The sequence below is a fragment of the Melopsittacus undulatus genome, chromosome 12 (genome assembly GCF_012275295.1).
Source record: "Melopsittacus undulatus isolate bMelUnd1 chromosome 12, bMelUnd1.mat.Z, whole genome shotgun sequence".
Classification (NCBI taxonomy): domain Eukaryota; kingdom Metazoa; phylum Chordata; class Aves; order Psittaciformes; family Psittaculidae; genus Melopsittacus; species Melopsittacus undulatus.
Genome location: NC_047538.1, coordinates 7,601,779 through 7,621,719, shown reverse-complemented (window position 1 = coordinate 7,621,719; position 19,941 = coordinate 7,601,779). Strand labels below are relative to the sequence as shown.

General features: G+C 43.3%; 1 protein-coding gene across 3 annotated transcripts in view; it reads left to right on the top strand.

Annotated features, from left to right (window-relative positions):
- Window positions 1-19,941, top strand: part of SLC45A1 (solute carrier family 45 member 1) — a 59,299-nt gene that overhangs the window by 25,580 nt on the left and 13,778 nt on the right. The window contains exons 1-3 of one of the 3 annotated variants that reach the window (XM_034068153.1): window positions 407-527; window positions 8,538-8,599; window positions 9,339-9,447. The gene's annotated coding sequence lies outside the window, so the exon portion shown is untranslated. Of the gene's footprint in view, window positions 1-406; window positions 528-8,537; window positions 8,600-9,338; window positions 9,448-19,521; window positions 19,585-19,941 lie in introns of those variants that run through there. The other 2 variants (XM_031044250.2, XM_034068154.1) reach the window with 2 other exon arrangements.

Below are 19,941 nucleotides of genomic sequence, written 5' to 3'. Positions count from 1 at the left end.
TTCCGCATGTGTGCAGTCAGGTTGAGTGGGTTTGCTCACTCGTTCTTTTCCTGTTTGTTCCAGAGACACATTCTCTATGCTTTAGTCTTTCATCTCCAAAATTTATTTAACTTCTCAGAATGCATGAAGCCTGTGAAGATGGATGGCTTAAAACCCTATTGTTCAGCTCCTTCCCTCTTGGGAAAGTTTGTTGGTGTTCTCTTGGCAAGCAAAACACAGCTCTTTTTTCCACAAACAAAATTTATGATTCTTCCTGTCTGTTTAAATTCACTTGGTCCTCCTGGAATTCAGCCAACCCAAGGTTTTCAGCCTTGAAACAAAGCACCAGCACTGGTTTGTTCAGACTTATCTCAAGGAGGACAGTTTTAAAGCTGGTATTCTAAAAGTAATTTTCTTCTTCTTTATTTAAAGAGTTTCACGGGACTGACTCCAGGTATTTTTTTGGGTACACCACAGCATTCCTGCTGAACTTCTGCGTTGTCTCCAGCTTCTTCAGGAAAACTGCGTGTCAGCTGTCAGGACCAAAGGTGAAAATACATATATATTTTATGTCTGTATATACACACAACCATGGAAACAAAAATCAACCAACCAAAAAACCCTATGAGCCTTTCCTTGAAGAAAAGTATTGCATTTGCTAGTTCTAAAATATTATTAAAGGCAAGGTGTTTGACAAGTGAAGAGGATTTGTCACTAGTGCTTCTTATTCTGTCATGTGACGTGTCTAAACGCTGTCCGGGCTTCTCCCTGAGGATTTCATCCATCTCTCACTCACTGTTTGCCTTCAGAATTGACTGTGTAAAGCTTTAGGTCTCTGTGGTGTCAGATCACTGCTGAGTATCCCATTGGTCTTCTCCAGATTTAAATTGTAAGAATTTTGGTTTTCAAGATCCACCCGTCAGACAAGTTACTCACATAAGTCAGCTCTGTCAAAGTTTGGAGCGTGTGTACCTTTTAAAGTGAAGTTACAGAAACCTTTTGGAATCTAAAAACATTAAGGCAGGTCAAGAGACAGATAAAAGTCTTGCACTGCACCAGAACTTCACAGGAGTTCAGAGCTGCTGGAGAGAAAGGGCTGGTATTGGGACAGGGGAAGAAGGTTTGGATGGTAGAACTGTGGAGAGGAGGGGAGGCAATGAAAGACAGGGACTGTCCTCTCCTGCAGCTCCCCTGGAGAGGAGAGAAGGTATGTTCTGCCTGTGAAGTTTAACGTTTATTTTTACTCCTACCTTTTCCCCAGTCTTCAGCAGTGCAGTTGTCTGTATGTGTATCCTGCTTCTCACCAGAAACAGCTGCTCTGTGCTTCCCCAAGGATCTCTGCTTTGCTTTTTGTGGAGCTTCTGTGTCCTGCAGCTCTAGAAAAAGAATAGCAGTTACAGGAGGTTTTGTGCAAGCCTAAAATATGCCTTATGGACAAGATTATTGTGCTGTTATTTCTTAAGATGGCTTTACCATCATGAAATCTTCACAGCAGCTGCAGGCATATAGGCTTAGGATGGATGGTATCTCTCATGCAGGCTGTAAAAGACTTAACACTGAAATACACAGACTGCCCGATCCAAAACTGTAACTTGGGCTTTAAGAGTAACAGAGTTTTGGAGAGTGGGCTTTTACACTAATCTTTTACTCTAGTCTTGTACCCTCCAGATATAGAAGCTAAGTAGCACTCTCCAAAGGTAGAGGACAGGAAGAGATGTCAATGCTTCCTGAGTTTTCATAAATGAAATTAGAATATCCCAAGGGGGGAAGAGGAGTACATTAGTTTCCATTTTCTGTTGCTAACAGGGAGAAGATTTTTACTAGAAATGAGAACTGGGGTGTGTGAGGTAAATTTCTTTTCTCCTCAGTAAATAGCATTCCTTTGAATAAAAAGTCCTGAGTTTTCAGACCATCTGTTTGGTATTTTTATATGTCCTAATATTAGCCTTCAATTGAATTGAAATATTAGCCATTAAGGTGTAATGCTTTAGTTGTGTTTCATTTCTGTGTTTCAAACATTACTTGGGAAATAGAATTAATGCTTTTTAGACAGGTATTGGAGGAGGTGAGGATGAGTACAATCCATCTATGACTATTTCTAGCAAACTGAGAAGAAATGTAGTATTGGAATTATGTTCATACGCATTTTGGAAGACAGGGAGCTGTTGTGCAAGTGCTCTGATTCAAACACTGTCAAGTTTGTCTTTCCACACTTCTTGTCAGCTGCTTTCACTGTGCAAATGCAGCAGCAGGTGTGTTATTTCACAGGAGCCTTGTGACAGGAAGAAGAGAATTTTGATCAGTCTGAGTTGAGGACAGCAGAGAGTTATAAATGAAGCAGGAACTGCAAAATCCATTTAAACCTGGGTTCTGCTACTTCTGCTGTTCACAGAGCTGCTTGCTTTGGTAGGTCAGTAAACTGTTCCCCACTAAAATGGCAGTGTAACAAGCTGTGCAGTATGTACTCAGTATTTCCATGTTGGTCAAAGAGCATCCTTTGCCTGTGAGGGCAAGCCAGGTAGAAGTCACTTAGCAAAATCAAACTGATGCAAGTGCAGCATCAGCAGAACAAAACTGGGTGGTCAGGAGAGATGCTCAGTGTTAATAGCCCGTTCCTAGTACATGCCTCTCTGCAGCAAACTATGTGTTAGAAATGCCTTGCAGTTGATGTGCTTTAAGAGCTCAGTTTGCAAATACACTCACAGAGGTAACAAGAGTTTGTCTTGGAGTCACTTCCAGTTGTGTCAGTTGGAATAGCGTTCATTCACAGTGATTTCAATGGCTCCAGATAATACCACTTCATTCATATCCATCCTAAATGAGAATTTTGGGACATAGAAAATGCCCACATTATTTCCATACCAAGTGACATAAATGTCTGTAGGAGTGCTGCATTGCAGTTAGCATTTCTCATTATTGCCCCAGCGTTCCAGCATCAGCATTCTTACTGGATATACTGTGTGTCTTAATCAGCATTAGCTTTTGAAGTATGTACAAGAAATAGTGTCCCTGATGAAGAAGAAACACAATTTGTTGCTCAGAAAATCAGTAATCAAATATTCAGTTATTTTTGTGGAGGATAAATACTCTGTTATTAGGATTATGTGATCATGCTTGTACAAAGGTATGGATTTAATTTACTTTATGATGAAAGATTAAACCCACAAATCCTGTTTAATAGTGGATCTCCACCACTAAGTAGCTCTGTCATTTTATAGCTAATGTCCAAGATGAGAGTTAGTAGTGAAGACACTTTTGTACCTGTTCCACAGTAAAGACTAACTTGAGTCTTGCCTGTAAGAAAGGAATCAAATGCTTGCTTATATGTGGGGAGCATGTCTAAACCTTCCAAATGACAGCACTTAGTCTTGAAATGGATAAATTACTTTACACTAATTTTGCTAATTACTATCTGCTTAGTTTCCAAAGAGATCTCTTCAGACAAGTTAAAATGTCCCTGTAAAATGTTTCATTGTCAATTCCGGATGTTCGGATTCCTTTTCCAGATGTCAGTTCCAGTCCGGGTTCCTTTATGTTCCAGTATTTGTTTGTTACAAATAAGATGTGCATTTGAAAAGCATTTGTCCGATACATTTATTTACTGGCTCATATAAAATACAACTTTGTGTTAGTATATCTTTTGAATTATGCAGTTTATTCTTATTTTGGGGATTTGGAAATCTGAAGGTGGTTTTGTTCTTGTGTTGGGTTTTTGTGTTTGTGATTGTTGTCCCCCATCTCCAACCTCAACCTCTCGTCCCCAAGTATGCTGACCCAGTTTGGTAATCTGTCTGTTAGGTATTACACAAATAGGGCAGAGGGAGAAGCATTGAGGTGCTCTGTAAACTTTTAAGCAACGTGTTAGAAATCAAAGTGACTGAATAAAAACCTGTTATCCAACTTGTGAAAGCATGTATTAGCTACATGGGGCTTGAAGGAGGATTTGTTGCTGTTGGAATAATCTCTTCTCCAGTGAGCATCATGAGTTCTCTCCAGGTTGTGTATAATTCAGGAGACAGCAGTGGTATAGTCTGGAATTCTTGTGAGAGTTTTCCATGAATTTGTAGTCTTAGCAGTATGTTTATTTATAATATGCTCTGCTCATAACAACAGTGATTCAGAGCCAGATACTTGGAAATAGAAACACAATATGAGGGTTCTGAGGTTAGTTTAACATGCCCCAAAACACAATACCTTATGCACAAAACCAGAAAAAACACTTCAGAATGAAATATTAATGCTGTGACCTTAGCACGAAAATACAACAAAATAGTTGCCACATTTGCTGATACATAAGAAACACAGCAGTAGCAATAGATGAATAGTTTCTTATGAGCAGGTAGTCTTAAATTTATCAGTTGCTAGCGTTTCCCCTTCAGTTTTTTCCTGTCTTTGGAGAGGCAAAGTGTTTCCTTTGGGAGGGGTGGGAAGGGAGGCATGTATGCCTGATTGTATGTCTTACAAGCAGGTTCATAGAATCACAGAATGCTTTGGGTTGGAAGGGACCTTAAAGGTCATCTAGTTCCAACCCCCTTCCTTAGGGGAACACCTTCCACTAGACCAGGTTGCTCCAAGCCCTGTCCAACCTGACCCTGAACACTTCCTTTTATTCTTCAGGAAATTACAGTAATCCAAACTCTAGTGATTTGGTTTAAGTTGACATAGGGTTTTCAGAGCAAGAGAAAAATCCACGTGTAGTCTGGATTCAGTCCAAAGCATCTTTACCTCCGAACTGGTTTAGGCCAGAGAGACAGGATGTTCCACAGAGCAAAAAACCATGTGATTAAAGAGCATGAACAAACACAGAGTATATTATTAACAAAACATCAGACTGCATTTCATGTTGGGTTTTCTGGCTGGTGACCCAGGGAGTTGACTCAAAAAGTTAACAGACACAGGTCCGGTCTCTTCTAACATAACTAATAATCACTGTTCACAGTGGTACAAATACACCACAGTGATACTCTGTGCTCGGGAATGTGTGCTGAGAGAATGTTACAGCATCTGCTGTGAAGGGGTTTTATCTTGATTCACCATTCTGTACGTGTCTAGCAATTAGGCTCCCTATTACCTCCAGGCTTCTCATGCTGTCGACAGCATCTTTCGTTTCTCCCTGTGTTCTGACTCACAGGTCTGTCAGTGCCATTCTGTCTGTCCCACCTTGTGGCTCCTTCCATTTGCAGGATGTGGCTGATACCTCCACATCCTGATCAGCAGCTGTCTAGGCCATGATCTGTATGGACAAACTATGAATCACTCTGCATTGTGGCGAGGATGCATGTAGTTGAGGCGTGAGATGAAGTGTATATGGTGTTTGAAGACTTGTGGAGTACTTGATGCAGCTGACAAGAAATATTGGTCATAAGATGAAGTAGCTTTGGTTGGTCTTGTGCATGGAAGAGAACTGGAAAACATGAACCCTTTTGTGGCTGTTGATAGCATTGGGAGACTCTGCTCCTGGGAATTTGCATGCCTTTGACTCCAAAAGACATGATGAGGTCTGTGAATCGTCACCATGCAAAAGCTTCTTCAGGAAATTCAATCAAAAAGTGTTTGAACTGCTGTGTCCCATCATGTCTGTGTGTCCCTTTTCCTAGGAGGCTCCACTACACTCCCTCCTCCTCCTCTGTTAGCAGAGGGCTGAGGTGCCAGTGAACATGTGAGGATCCTGGTGTCTTACAGAAACTGCTTCCTGCTCTGTGGGCAATGTGTGGGGATCCCTGGAATCAGGCATTTACTGAAGGTTCCTTTGTTACAAATGGATTTACATATTCTGTTTTCCTTTTAAGGGCTTAAAAAGTGCCATCAGTTTTGCCATTTTGTTTAACACTTTTAGCCGTAGTTTAACTCCTCTTTAGTGTTGTGGGCTCATCATACTTAATTATTTTAGCTAGAAGGGAACAGAGCGTTTGGTGCTGTGGAAGCAATGGGTGTCCATCCCCGACAGGAAACGCGTTTCTGTTGAAGATGACAGCTTTTCCTGGACTGCCCACAGCATCACTCAGGAACACGTCTCCTCCCTCACAGAGATGCCGGCTGCCTTCCCTTCCTGTCCCGTTCCTGCTGTTAGTCAGCAGATGCACTCCACTCCTCCGGATCCAAAGTAGAAGCTGTTTTCGCTAACACTTCCTCTTCCTCGCTCTTTGTTAACCAACTCTCCTTTGTTATTGCCGAGCCTGAGGTTTCCCGAGGCACCGGGCACGGGGCTGCTCCGAGCGCAGAGGGAGGTGCTGCGGAGCAGCACGTACCGGAGCTGCCAGGGGAGGCCCTGGGGCGCTGCCCGGAGCCGGGGGCGCAGCGTGAGTCAGAGGCCGCGGAACCGGGCGGGCCGGGGCGGCAGCGCCCTCGGCCTGCGCCACTCCCCGCAGCGGGCGCACGGCTGCGGCCTGGGCAGCGCTCCGGCTCTCAGCCCGTTCCACAGGCGAACATCTGCATTTCATCAGCATCTTGCATTTTCTCGCTCAGAAATAGCATTCAGTTGTAGGTAATTGGTAGTGCTTCGGTTTCCTGTGGCTTTTCACCTATTCATTTGTGTTGGGTCAGCGCAGCTGCTTTATAAACATGGAAATGTGCTTGAAAGCTGATGAGCTGGCAACACAAAAGAAAACCTGCAGTACAATTAGATCTCAAACGCCAGAACTGGTGGGCTTCCTAGCAAGCTCCGGTTCAGGTTTGCACATAATGGTGAAATTAAAACAGCACTTCTTTCACACTCGGTTGGAGAAATCATTCCTAGGTACTGCAGACAGTTAAAGCACCACATTGTTCACTGCTTGTGGTCTTCCAAAAAGGCAAATCTATGGGAATTCTGTAGCACTTCACAGGAAAGAGTGGTACCAGTAAAGTCAGATGGCCTAGAAACTGTTTCATGTGTCCTTGGAATGAAAAGGCACTGAAGTTTCGCAACAAAATGGCAAACAAAGTGGTACTGTGACCTGTTTTCTAACCCAGGGACAAGATTAAATTTGAACTGGTGATGGGTATCAGAGTATTTGCCTAAGCAAACACGGTAAAAGTTATGTTAAGCCTTTTGGAATGTTCACCCACTTCTGCATGATTTGCATGATAAAATCTCAAAGAATGGAATAGAAACACTTTTCATATGTAAAGTACCAATTATCAGGTTCTTCCAGATGGTTCTATCTTTATACTGAAATATTCTGCAGATTTTTTCTCTAAGTTAGGTGGAGTAATAAGGCAAATTTACCATCTCAAATGCGGTTTTCTGATTGTGTCCCAAATACATTAAGCTACGATTGTGTTTCCTTAATCCAAAAGTTTTGAAATTAAAATTGCTTCTCTGTGGGGTTCTGTCATTATTGATGTCACAGCTTTTTGTTTACTAGCAGAGAAGTTGTAATCAAAGCACATACGTTACAGGCTTTGTCTCTTCATCTGGCCTTGCAAGATCCACCAAGTTCTTTATGACTCTTAAGAATACTTCTGGTTTTCAGTAAACAGTTTTCCATGGGGCAGACTTAGAGGTATTTTAGCTGTTTCCTTTCTATTGTCTCGAAATACTTGAGAGATTATTTTGTCCCAGTACCCTACTGCACTGGTACTGAGCCTTTTTATAGCCCAGCATCCTTCCAGCTCTGTGCTCATCCATGAACAAAAACTCTGTCACCTTTGACATAGATGTGCTGTGAAGCATCTTTGACCCAGTGCAGAACCCTGAGCAGTTCTTACCAAGGTATTCAGTGAAATCGTTGGTGCCTGAGGCTTCCTGAGCAGCTGAGCAGTGTGGTAAGGGTGGTCTGCCAGGTCGTACCCACGTGGCAGCTGCTTGCTTTTGGAAAGCCCTCCTTCCACAAAAAGGGAGTTCCTTCTCCCAGTGTTGGACTGGTAGTGAGCTCTTAGTCCTGGATTGTCCCGTTTATCCTTCTAGAAATCAGCTTTCTCCCTGACCTATGGAGCTTACTTATTTTTCCACTTGCAGAAACTTGGTGTCAGCAATCAGATCTTCAGACATCGTGTAGAGCTCTAGGGTGCCATTTAAGTATCAGTCTGAGTTGTTGGTTTTAAGCTAGGATATGATATGCATTGTCTTGCAGTCCAGAGCAGAAATAACTAGGAGAAATATCTACCTTTTCTGTATTCCTGTTGGCACATGTTACCCTATGACTGCAGTAATAGACAATTTGATTATTACAGATGTTTTAGATTTGCTTGTATCCTAATGTGCTTAAACACTTATGGTTGTCTTTGCTGGAAGGTGGGTTTTGGCTTTGGGATTTTTTCCCCTTCCTCACTGCCTCTTACTTCCGTTATCTGTTTCCCAAGCTGGTTATGTGTCATGTATAGTTAGTTGCTGCTATTTTTAGCTCTTTCTGGCTTCCACTGATCTTGAATTTTCAAGATTGTCAATACCACATTTGCGCCGACTGTTTTCTAATGAAATCCCCCTCTTTTGAATCGCCCTGATTTATAGGATTCAACCAAGAAAAGTTGTATTTTACATAGAATTTCTGATTGCCAGAGACGCACCTTTTCCTGCCACAAGTAGAGCTGGCAGCCCAAGGTTTGGCTACAAACCTACTTTGTTTCTTGTTTTTCAGGTCAAAGTAGCATCCAGTCAGACTTTGCATGGCATGAGGCAGAAACAGGATTTTCTAGCACGGTGAGTACTTGCAGAATCAACAGGCTGATGGTTTCTAATGACCAAGAATTCAGGAGACACTGTATCCGAAACAAAAGCAAAAGGGGGTCAGTAATCATTGACCAGATTCTGTTTCACCTCTGGTTTAGATGTGGCTTCAGGGAGGAATTTAGGAAAGGAGCATGACTTAATCTGAGTGCTCGTGATGATCACAAGGAGCATGGGGAAGTTCATAAATGGAGTTTTGAAGGAACTGTTTAAAATACTAATATAGACAAGGATAAGAGGGCATTCATGAGAACACCTTAAACAGAGATCATGTAGCAAAGGATGTCTTTTCCTTTAGCACTCGCTGTCTTTGACTTCAGTTGGAAACTCTTTTGTCACTTTGCTAGATGTAGAAGACTTTTCAAGCCTCCCTTGTCTTTTTCTGCTGTCACAGCTGTACACATATCAGAAGTGTCTCCTCTACCAGTTTTTAGTTTGCTGCTTTTCCAGGCCATTTGCATTGAATAGTTCCAGGCAAAGCTAGGAAAGACCTTGCAAGGTCACAGATTTCCTCTACTTCATCTCCTTGGCCCAAGGCAGGATCTAATAACCCTAGCCTGCTTTCAGGCATCCCAGCAGATGATCTTAAGAGCCTCCAGTGATACAGACTCTCTGTAAGCAATTAAAAATTCTTTTTAATAGATTTTTTTGCCCCCTGTCTGACTTATAAATAATAAATAAATAAAATAACACAATTTAATTAATTGTACAGGGGCACTCAGGCTTTGACATGGGCAGCAGAGGGAGAGTGCTGTGAACTTCACTGTAGCTTCATTCTGAGTTCCGGTGTGACCCACCAGATGAAAGAGGGCACGATTAAGGTATGTGTAGTTTGCTGCAATAATGCCCCCCCTGCTCACCTCTTGACCTCTTGATTTGCTTTAAGGTTCTGTACCCTGAAGAGTTCTCATTTATTCTGACATGTTTTTCTGCTCATTGCTCATGTTGGCATAATGAATGAAAATGCATTTCCTGTCTCCAGTGAGGATTGTTGGTAAAACTGGTGTTACAAAAATACAGATGGGGGAGGGACAGGAAAGGAACTAAATTAGACCCAGACAATACACAGATACGTGGTGTGCAGATTAGGGTCGTATTTCACGGCAGGGTTCCATACAGTAATGATGTGCCTTGGAAGGAATAATGCTTTAAAAGACACAGAAAAAGTGTATTTACTAATGTTGTTTAAGCCCCCAAGGCAGCAATGTGAGTTGGAAGCCTTTGGTTGGATCAGCTGTTTTTAGCAACCCTTGATATGTATCTTATTCAGGAATTCAATAGTGAATTCCAGTTATTTTGTCCAGATTCTGGGTATCTGTCCATTTGATACTTTTTGTTTCAGTGTAGCCTGGGATCACTGTGATCCAAATATAGGAGTTTGGGAAAGCTGCTGTCCAGAAAAAGCTGCAAGTCACTTTCAAGCTGTGAGGGAAAGAAGGCAAGTGCCAGTACACGTGCAGAGGATGGGATGAGTGAGTCAGGTTTTCTGGTCATGGATTGGATTAGTGGTGGTGAATTTATGGGTGGGCAGAGGCAGGCACCCTGGTGCAGAGTGCAGGGCAAGAACCATTTAGAACTGAACTGTGCCTCTCATATTTATTCAGGGCCAGGCTGTTCCGACACAGTAGGCAGTCTGTTATGTTACAAATACAGATTTCTCTGGTAGCCACATATTCTTTGGTTTCTTTGAATGCTATGGTACAACTAGTTCCTTGTGATCTAGGTGCCGGAAGTACACTCAAAAGTTGCTTCTGCAGCAGAAGTAATTACTTTCTCATTAAGTCTAAACAATTAGTTATAAAGTCCATCAAGTTGTACCTACCTACAGGCCATGTTCATTGTGACTGAACCCCTCTGTGCTGTGGTCTGTTCATGCAGAAGTGTCACATCCACAGGCCCACTCTGCCTCAGGATGATCAGCAAGTGCCACTTGAATGGCATCTTTTCCACTTGCTTCTTGGCAAAAGGAAAGCAATAGTATAATGTTCAGTGGTGCAGCAGATGTTTCCTTATCAATGAGGAGATTATCCTGTTAGCTAAATTAGGCATATTGTAGAATTTCACAATTACTAAAGGAAATACCTGAGCTGAGTCTGAATCAGCTAAGAAAGTTCTGGGACTAAACCATGTAGTGGATCCTATGATCCTATATCCTATGATACTGACTTTTGACCAGAGTTTTATGGTCTTTTATGTGTCTGGTTCCTGTTTTTTTCCCTAAAAGACTAGTGCAAGGAGCAAATCAGGAGAAAAAATACAGTTGGGTGATGCATTTGATTTGCTATAGAGGCATTTACCTTTGCATTGCTTGCTTGCCTCCTGTCTTCTGATTTACTGTGACCTGCAAGGGAACATTCTTCTACCACAGCCAAGACATTCAGGTGGAGCTAATTGAGCAATTAAATTATCAGGTGATGGAAGTAAAAATCTCGTCCAGAGTGGAGGGATTTAGCAATCAGACTCCTTTTAGTTTATGACTTACTGTTATGTAATGTGTGTGTTGCTACATAGATGCACACTGTGCAAAACAAAGGTAAGCAGCTCTTCTGAAGTACGCTTTGGTTGATGTGGGGATCACAACTCCTGTCAACTGACCACAGAAGAAGGGAACAGTTGAGGTTTATGAGAATAAACTGTCAATGTGGACAGTCCATGTAATAAAAGTTCCCTTCCCAGTTCCTCATTTCTTGCAAGTCTCCTTCGAGGAGTTTGTAGCTCTGGCTAAAAAACACATGAAAACCCCTTTGTTTCAAGTCAGGTGTGTTTCATCTCTAAGTATCCATGAAGGAGTGTGCAAAGCTGGGGAGTGTCTCAAGTGCTGGTGGGTTTAGACAGAATTGCAAAGGAAAGCAGATTCCATTTTGGTGAAGAACAACAAACATGACAATGATCTGGCTGAAGACCATTTTGTGCTGCATGTATTTTCTGAGAGCATCCTGGATGTGACTTCTGTCTATGCAGTGGTCCGATGGCAGTTCTGGGAATGATGTATGTAATAAAAGCACATCAGAATTCTAGCTCCCTCTTCCTGTATAGAACTACTACTACACAAATTGTTGTTTTGGCTGCAAGATCAGTGATGATAAAAAGCACACCTGTCCACAGCAGTGCTGTTGTTACTGAGCAGGTAGAGGACGGGGCATTAGAAAGGCTGTTGCAATACAGAGAAACCTGAAACCTGAGAATGGAGGGTGAAAAGGACACAGCATGATCATGGGAACAAAATTACAGTGAAGTTAGACCAGGGTGTAATAGATAAAATGCTGCTGTTGGCTATATCTGCTTTGCTCCCATGCAGGAGCTGTGTGTGTTGGTCTGATCACATAATCCCAAACCCTATTAGAACAGAGGAGTGGAGAGAGAGAGGGAGTGTCTCTTTTGACTTGGTGGAAAGGTGTGAGTTTAAATTAAAGGGACATTGCAAAAGGTCATGAACGGTGACACTACAGGTTAAAATAGGCCATTTCCTTACTTTTTATTGGCAGTATGAAGATCTTAAAGGAGCGTACATCTTTCTGCCCTGTTGACATTTTCAAGGGAAGGTAATTCTGAGCGCATGTCCAGACTCACTGTGGTCCAGCGTTCCTTAAATCTAAGGAAGAGATTAGCCATGGTCATCAGTTTTGTTGGGAAGAATGTATAGTATGCACGAAGTTCCTAGGATCAATATTATAATAAGACTATGTGGTCCCATATCAGTGATCTGGATGTCCAGGCTTTGTTGTTACATGGAAAAGTAAAGGGTAGGGCCTTTCTGAGGTTCATGGACTAGATTGGCAGGAGAATATGGTCTGTTTGAATGAATTGATTTGATACTATCATGTCCTTCTCTCTGACTTAGGAAGGAGGGTTTTTTGACTTTGCAAGAGATGGTAAATTGACCCAGTGTGGATTGGATGTGATTTAGTTCTCTCTACTGTCTTTGGGAAGAGATGGGTTAGTGCAAAACTCTCCCTTACAGCTGGGAAGGACCTGTCTGAGCTCTCATATAGCAAAACCACCTTCCACTCATATTCTCTCTTCCTTCAGTGATCTCCATTTGACTAACGCATGTGTTCCACAGGACCATGCATGCCTACTGCTTCCTTTGGTACTTTATTGCAATTGTTGATCTCTTCTGACCGTGAAAAACATGTATTCTACTTGTAATTTGAATTTGTTTAACTTTAGTTTCCAGCCCTTGGTTGGACCAGCTGCTTTAGAAGCCTTTGCTCTGTGTCTTATTCAGGAATTCAACAGCTATAATTCTTTAATTAGATTCTTGTAAAATGTTTTCCAGCTTGTAAATAATTTCTGCTGTTCTTCACTCTGAGGTTTTCAACACTATCTTTCAGTTGTGGACCCCAGAGCTACATTCAGGCTCCAGTGTCATCTTCATCTGTACCAGACCTAGAAGGAAAAATACTCCCTGCTGCTTTAGGTATTCCAGGGCTGTGGTCAGACCTCTGTGTGGCTCAGCCTCAGCAGCCAGGAACCAAATACTCATTTTCTGATTCCTACATGTTTGGTCTTCAGACCTAAAGCTGACCTAGAAGTTGTGCTAAACTTTCATATAGAATCAAACCTATGGATTCTTGGCAAGTTCTGCTAGTCCTACACCTGAAGAGATGATAATATTACTGAGAAAGTGACTGTACACTAGGCAGAAATCACTTCTCATGGGAGAAAAAAAGAAAGTAGAGAAGTTAAACTAACAGCAAGTCTGGTGCTACTCTACCAGGCAGGAGATAAATTAGATTACTTTGAGGCCTGACCTCCAGTTTTGTATCCAAAGGTCATGGCTGCTCTTGGAGAGATCAATTAATATGTCAGTGTATTGGGCTCAATGCAGAGATGCCATCCAGTGTACAGGGAATCTTTGCGTACTCTGTGTTTGCCCTAGCAGATAGTTAATCTGGGTTACTGCTTACTACCTGTTCCATTCCTCTTGCTCAAGAGCATTAGCAAATGTTTATTTGACAGAACGTTCTGTTCCTCTCCCCCCCTTCCCTGCCTCTTATTTTCCTTTTTTCCCATCCTCTCCCCTGAGAAAATGCAGGCTAATCCCAGAGGAACTCCAGGCTGCAAACATCATGTTACAGGCTGGGCTCTGGTCAGAGGAGTTTCTTTACTGCTGAAGGAGGAGAGTAGAAAATGTCTTGAGAATGATCTGCCAAAAAGGGAAAAGTCCTTCAACCAAATGGTAAGAAATCAGGAGAAAGGAGATTCTTACAGCACTCTGACTGACCTGAAAACACTCCACAAATTGAGAACCAAGGCAAATTGTCTATTTAGAAATGTAGAAGCAAAACTCAGGCTTGTGAACAGCAGCAACCAAGTGTGTCCAGGAATAGCCCCTGTTGGAAGCAGGACTGCTGTCTCATCTGGTGTGACTGCCTTCCTGTTGGTTTAGTGGGAGGCTGTGTTTGAAAGGTGCCACTAAAAGATCTCCAAAGACCTACATGCTAGTCCTGCAGGCATTGCTTTCCAGTATAACACTTAATCAGTTTCCTTCAAATGCTGTTCATACACTGCCCTGAAAGAGTAGAGCACTATACAAGTCAGGATACACAGCCCCTGCTTGTTCTAGCACTCTCGGGAACTCTGCTTATGGCTATTCTCTGGTGCTTTGAGGGTTGCTTTGGTGTTTTAGGTCCTGAAAGAGACTGCCAAGCTCCGAGAGTGGATTGGGGTGTCTTTTTACTACATCTGTGCCCTTCCTCTGCCTCAGTGAATGCAAGGGGCAAGCAAGGTGGTCAGAGTGGCTTTGGAGCCATCCAGGAATATAAAAGCACTTGTCTGTATCTGTGTACCAAGTGGCTGTACCGCACCCCAACATCTGTCTGTCTTCATAAGGTAACTGATTGTTTGGGGTGGCACGTAGACATACCTATAGTCTATGTCTTGTTGCTAGACACTTTCAGGCAGAAAGGGGATGACAGCCCCTGCCTCTCCTGTCTGACAGGCACTCTGTATGGATGGAAGAGGCTAAATTAAAAACAGCAGAAGCAGACTTTCTGGTTTTTCTTGGTAACTGATACAAAGGAGAGAAGGGAGCAGTCTGTGCCATGCAATTAACATCGAGTGCTATTGCAACTCATTCTGTAATGCGATATAGATACAATCTCAGCAGAAAATTGAATGCTGCACTGAGTCAGAAACATAGAGCAATGCTGGATTTTGAAGAAAGTAATTAGCCCCAGGGGCCTGGTGGTTTCTCATTTCCCCTGTGGTAAACACAGGGAAGTGGAGCACTACTTCCCATAGGCTTCCAAAGTCAATTTAGACAAGGTATGGAGCCAATTAATAAAGTTTTAATGAATGCTTAGCAAGAGGCAGGTGCACCACCAGTCTTCTTCCAGTGCCCACCGTGCACCACTCACTGCCATGCTGCATTTCTTTCCTGAGCTTCAAGTATCTGTCTGGTCACTGCTGAACCAGCCTCAGCCCCTGCTAGTGCAGCACCTCTTTGGGACCCTTCACCACCTCTCCCACCAAGAGTGATGCTATGTGACAGCCCTTACCATCACCATGCTTGTCTGCAGCTGGGTGCAGGGTGCCTCACCCAACCTCATCTTCATCAGCGCTTGGTACAGTGGTTACCTGGCGCTTCATTATGCTGCCCCACACTTGGCCTTCACAATAGCAATGATTTGAGGTTTCCAGGTCTCACTAATCACTAGTTCTGCTTTCCTTCCCCAATAGAAGATCAGAAGTATACTAATCACATCAAAAAAGACACCTGGTAGACAAGAAAACTTTGATCTTGCTAATAATAAGACCTACTGGCTGGAAGCTGCAGCTCACAATTATTATGAGAAGCAAGGAATTGAGCTATTCAGGTAACACAGCTGGGATGACAGTAGTGTCTATGCTCTATCTTTAAATGAAAATTGAGTTCAGTTCTAAAATATACATAGCCTGTGCTTGCCCTCGGTAGCCACAAGTTCCTGCATCCAGGTGTCTCTCTCCTACTTTCCTGACATACAGCTTGTCATCTCTCTTTTTCTTGTCAGATCCAGGAAAAACCCTGCAGGGTCTTTGAGGCATAATCATGTCCTTGTCTCTTGTGAAATGCATAGTCCACTTGAGGCATCACAATGAAATGAAACACTGTACTTCAATGGGTTTGACACACTGCTTTGTGTGTTCCTGCACCAATATCTTGCATGGTAAATATCCTACATGTCTGCAGTTAACATTTTTGTTCAGCATTTGTCCAGAAGCGCATGATCAATGTACCTTAGCACGCATGTCACCTCAGAGGATTTTCCTCAGCCTTCTTTCATTCAGTTATTGGAAAATGGAAGATTTTAAAGATCTTCTGAAATAGAATCGTTTCACTGGTTCTGTGTCTTAATGTGTTGGTTGCAGGAGCTGGTTAGGAATTAAATGTGAAACTTGCCATTTGGGCTCTAAACTGCTTGTAGGACTGTAGCATTGTGATTCCAAGCGCGTTCTCAATCTTCTGGATTCTGTTAGTGCCCTCTAGTGACTAATTCTTTGAACTGTGCGGGGTTTTCATTAGAGAGAGACATTGAAGGGGTGGTTGTCTGCTGAGGGCACGAGACGGGTAAGTGCCCTCATGGTATATTTAGGGCAGCACAAGTTTGTCCCGCAGAAGCAAGTAGCAATGCTCACCGAGCAGTAACAAGTGACTGAATACATGCACAGTGCTACTGTGGAAACAGCACGTCTGAAACTAAGCATGAGTCAAATCAAGTGCAGACCAGTAAGAAAAGCTACTGGGATGTCTCTGTGCAACACTTGAATGGTTTCAGTGAAGTGTGGCATTAGTGACATTTTCCTGAATAGTAATCCTCTGAGGCTTGAGAAGGGGCCACAGCACTTTGGTTTTCATTTGATACAGCAGCTGTAGGCTGGGCTGATAGATTACTGACACTTCTTTAGTACAGTGACAGCATGCCAGGTTTTAGAAAACCAGATTGGTTCTTTCCTAGAGACTTTTCTTATTTAAAAATCCCAAAGCAAAAAAAAAACACCCATTTTGCAAAGCAGTTTGAACTACAGTCCAACACTGTGTCATGTCCTGCTTTGTGTATTATGTGTCGATAGTGGGGTCATTTCTATCTTTTCCTGTTATTAGAGCTTTACACACAACATTGTACTTGCTTGCACACTTGTCAGGGGCCATCCTGAAGATAGTTCCTGATGGATTGTTTTGGGAGCATGGCCTCACCTTTACCTGAAAACAATATGGTAGATTTGCTCTGCTCCTGGAAAGGATGGGAGCAGACACAGACTCTTCTTGTACTTTTTGTTATATCCACACAAGTACAGAGTTAGGAAGTGCAGAGACAGCTGTCAGAATACACATACTTGTTTCTTTAAAAAATCATGTTCTTGTGTAGTAGTTCACTATATGAAATTTCTCAATGAATTGACAACTCAATTTTAATGCAAATACATCAGTGCTGTTACCATTGCTGTTTATTCTGCAGCATAAAAGGGCTGTGGTTTGTTTCTGGTGCTGGTTTTGGTGTTTTTTGGAGGAGGAGGGTGTTTGCTTCTGTTTTTCCTTCTTTTAAGTAAAAATTCAAGTTCCCTTTCAGATGTTTAATTGCATCCATTAATACAGCCAGCGTAGGAGTTTGGTGAATCTGAGTTCAGGAACTAATTTATCTGGACTATTAAAATCTTATGACAATATGCTGAGGGCCATATATGGAGGTGGTGTGCAAACTGGCATATATGAGACTTCTTTATGTTCTTACATTGTATTAGCCTCCCACTGGCTTCCCTGCACCTACTCAGTTGGCATGTAAGGGATGCTAGGGCGGTGTAATTTACGTGGTAAGGTCTTCTTACCATATAAGCATTAAGAACGTGTAATTGAAATGCATATCACCTTGTTTGAACTCACTTCCTTTTTGCCTTCTTACTCTATATTTGTACTGGCAATACCACAGGACATAGACTTTATCGGCATGATTGGTATTTATAGAAATACAGATGTACTTCTTCAACTGATATCTGTCCTGGTTGTGCCTGGGATAGATTTTCTTCCTAGTAGCCAGTGCAGTGCTGTATTTTGGCTTTAGTTTAGTTGTTTTAGTTGTTGCTGAGTAGTGCTTACCCTAATCAAGGACTTTTCAGTCTCTCATGCTTTGCCAGTGAGGAGGGGCACAAGAAGCTGGGAGTAAGCACAGCCAGGATAGCTGACCTGAACTAGCCAAAGGGGTATTCTGTACCACAGAACATCATTGAGCATATATTAACCTTTGCTGCAGGATTCACACAGCCTTTGGGTCTGAAGCAGCAGCCCCTGAGCACAGAAGAACTTTCACAGTGTGTCTGTTTGGTACAGAGTTTGATTCTCTCCTGAAAAGAATTAAGTCATGCTTGGGGAAAAAAGGTGCCAGTTCCAGGTGAATCACAGTGGTTTAATGATTGAAGGACATTGCAGAGCCACTGAACCTAACAGAAATGTTTATCTCGATTTCAAGATGAAAAAAGGAATACCCAACATCACACAAACAAGACTGTTCAAGAGACAGAACAACATCCGCTCTGTTGGTAGCTTGCACAGAATTTTACTCAGCTGGAGCTAATGTTTGTCTCAGAGAAAGGACTGTGAGGGGTTAGAAAAGAGGTTTCTAAGAAACGGAATGGTCCTGATCTCAGTGAGGCAAATAAGGTCTTCTGGCAAATGAAACAGTGAGCCTAACATGAAGCTGTAAACAAGCAAAGAGATGAATACGCTGTCAGAAGCTGCTGCGTGGAAAGACTTAACAAGAGAGTTCAGTGAATGAAAAACATCCTGCAGGCAGAGAAGATAGTAGGGAACAGTGCAGATTCATAGCAGTAGGCATTCATCACCAAAACTCACTCTTTTGAATGCTGTTGGGTTAAATTAGTACAAAGTAAATTAGTATCTTTGTGTTTCAACTCCAGTTTATGTGTAAGCTGACAGGAAAGAGGAGATTTTTGATTTCTGTTTTGTCTAAAGCCCAAAGGCTGCGGATAGATGAATGCACAGCAAGAATTGCTTTCATTCACTACTTTGTTGCTAACCTAGGAAGGAGTAGAATGCCTTGTCCCACCTTCCCAAGCAAACTATGCTAAAAGGTTTAAGTTAATCCTTGTAAGTTTTAAGCAATTTTAATTAATTGAATATTGAGTAAATGTGAGTTTAATGTCTCAAAAATGTTCACAGGAAAACTCAGTGTGTATGATGACTACGGCTGCCTAACAGCATTCATAATGTAACACGTTCTCCCTGCCCAGGTGGAACAAAAAGTCATTCTCAATGAGAAGGAATGGGGCTCTTAAGTGTTCATCTGTTCAGTGGTTGCAGAACGCTCTAACACACGGATGGTGGGTGGGACTGAGGCTGCTACACAAAACTCTACAAGAGCTAAAGAACTAAGGATTCATGCAGTGTTATAACCTCTGGAGATAAAGTTAAGCATCCTCAATGCTTAATGCCCTAAGTCTGGAGTTTTAAAAGAATATACAGAGCCTACTGCACTACATAATGACATCTTTGTTTGCAAACCGTGAGGAAATTCGAAACATGAGCACAAAATATGGCACTATAAACCAAAACTGCCAAGTCACCTTATCCAAGGAAGGGGAAAACTGGTAAGTGGAAGAAGTGCAGTGTCATCTACATCATCTACCCTGCGCGCCTATCGAAAACTACCTCCGCTCCAACTAAACCCCTTCCTATCGCAGTCTACTTCCCCTGCAATTCCAGTGCCAGCATGGGATAAGTCTGGAAAACCGGGAATGGTGACCTGCACCTGCTGGGGCGAGGAGCGGCTCCTAACGTCGTTCTTGGCCTCGTCGCGGCCGCGCTGCGGTGAGCGAGGGGCGGTGCGGGGGGCGGCCGCTTCCACCGCTCCGGGCCGGGCCGCCGCCGTGTGGAGCGACGTCAGTGGGCTGGGCCGGCGCGGCTGCGCAGTGCGGGACCGGGCGCCGCTGTGGTGAGGCCGCCGGGCGGGGCAGGGCCTGCGGTAGGTGCCGGTGCCGACGGGCGTGTGAGGGTCGCTCCGTGCGCTCCGAACGGGGGCCCGGGGACGGGGGGGCGGTGGAGTCGCGTTCTGGGCTGACCCGAGCGTTTGGGAGGCGCGGCCGTCTCGCCGGGCAGGTCCCGGGCAGGGCCGGCCCTTCCCCCGATCACTGGTGGCTGCGGCCGGCTGGGTGCCACGGCAGGAAAACCGGGACCAGGTTCTGCCACAGGAGACGCGTTTCCCGGCCTGTGAGGTGCCCATGAGGAGAAGTGGTGGCCGGGCCCTGCCTGCCACGCACGTTTGGCTGCAGACCAGGCGGCAGAGTCAGTGTCGCCGAGGCCTGCGGCTTGGGATGCGCAT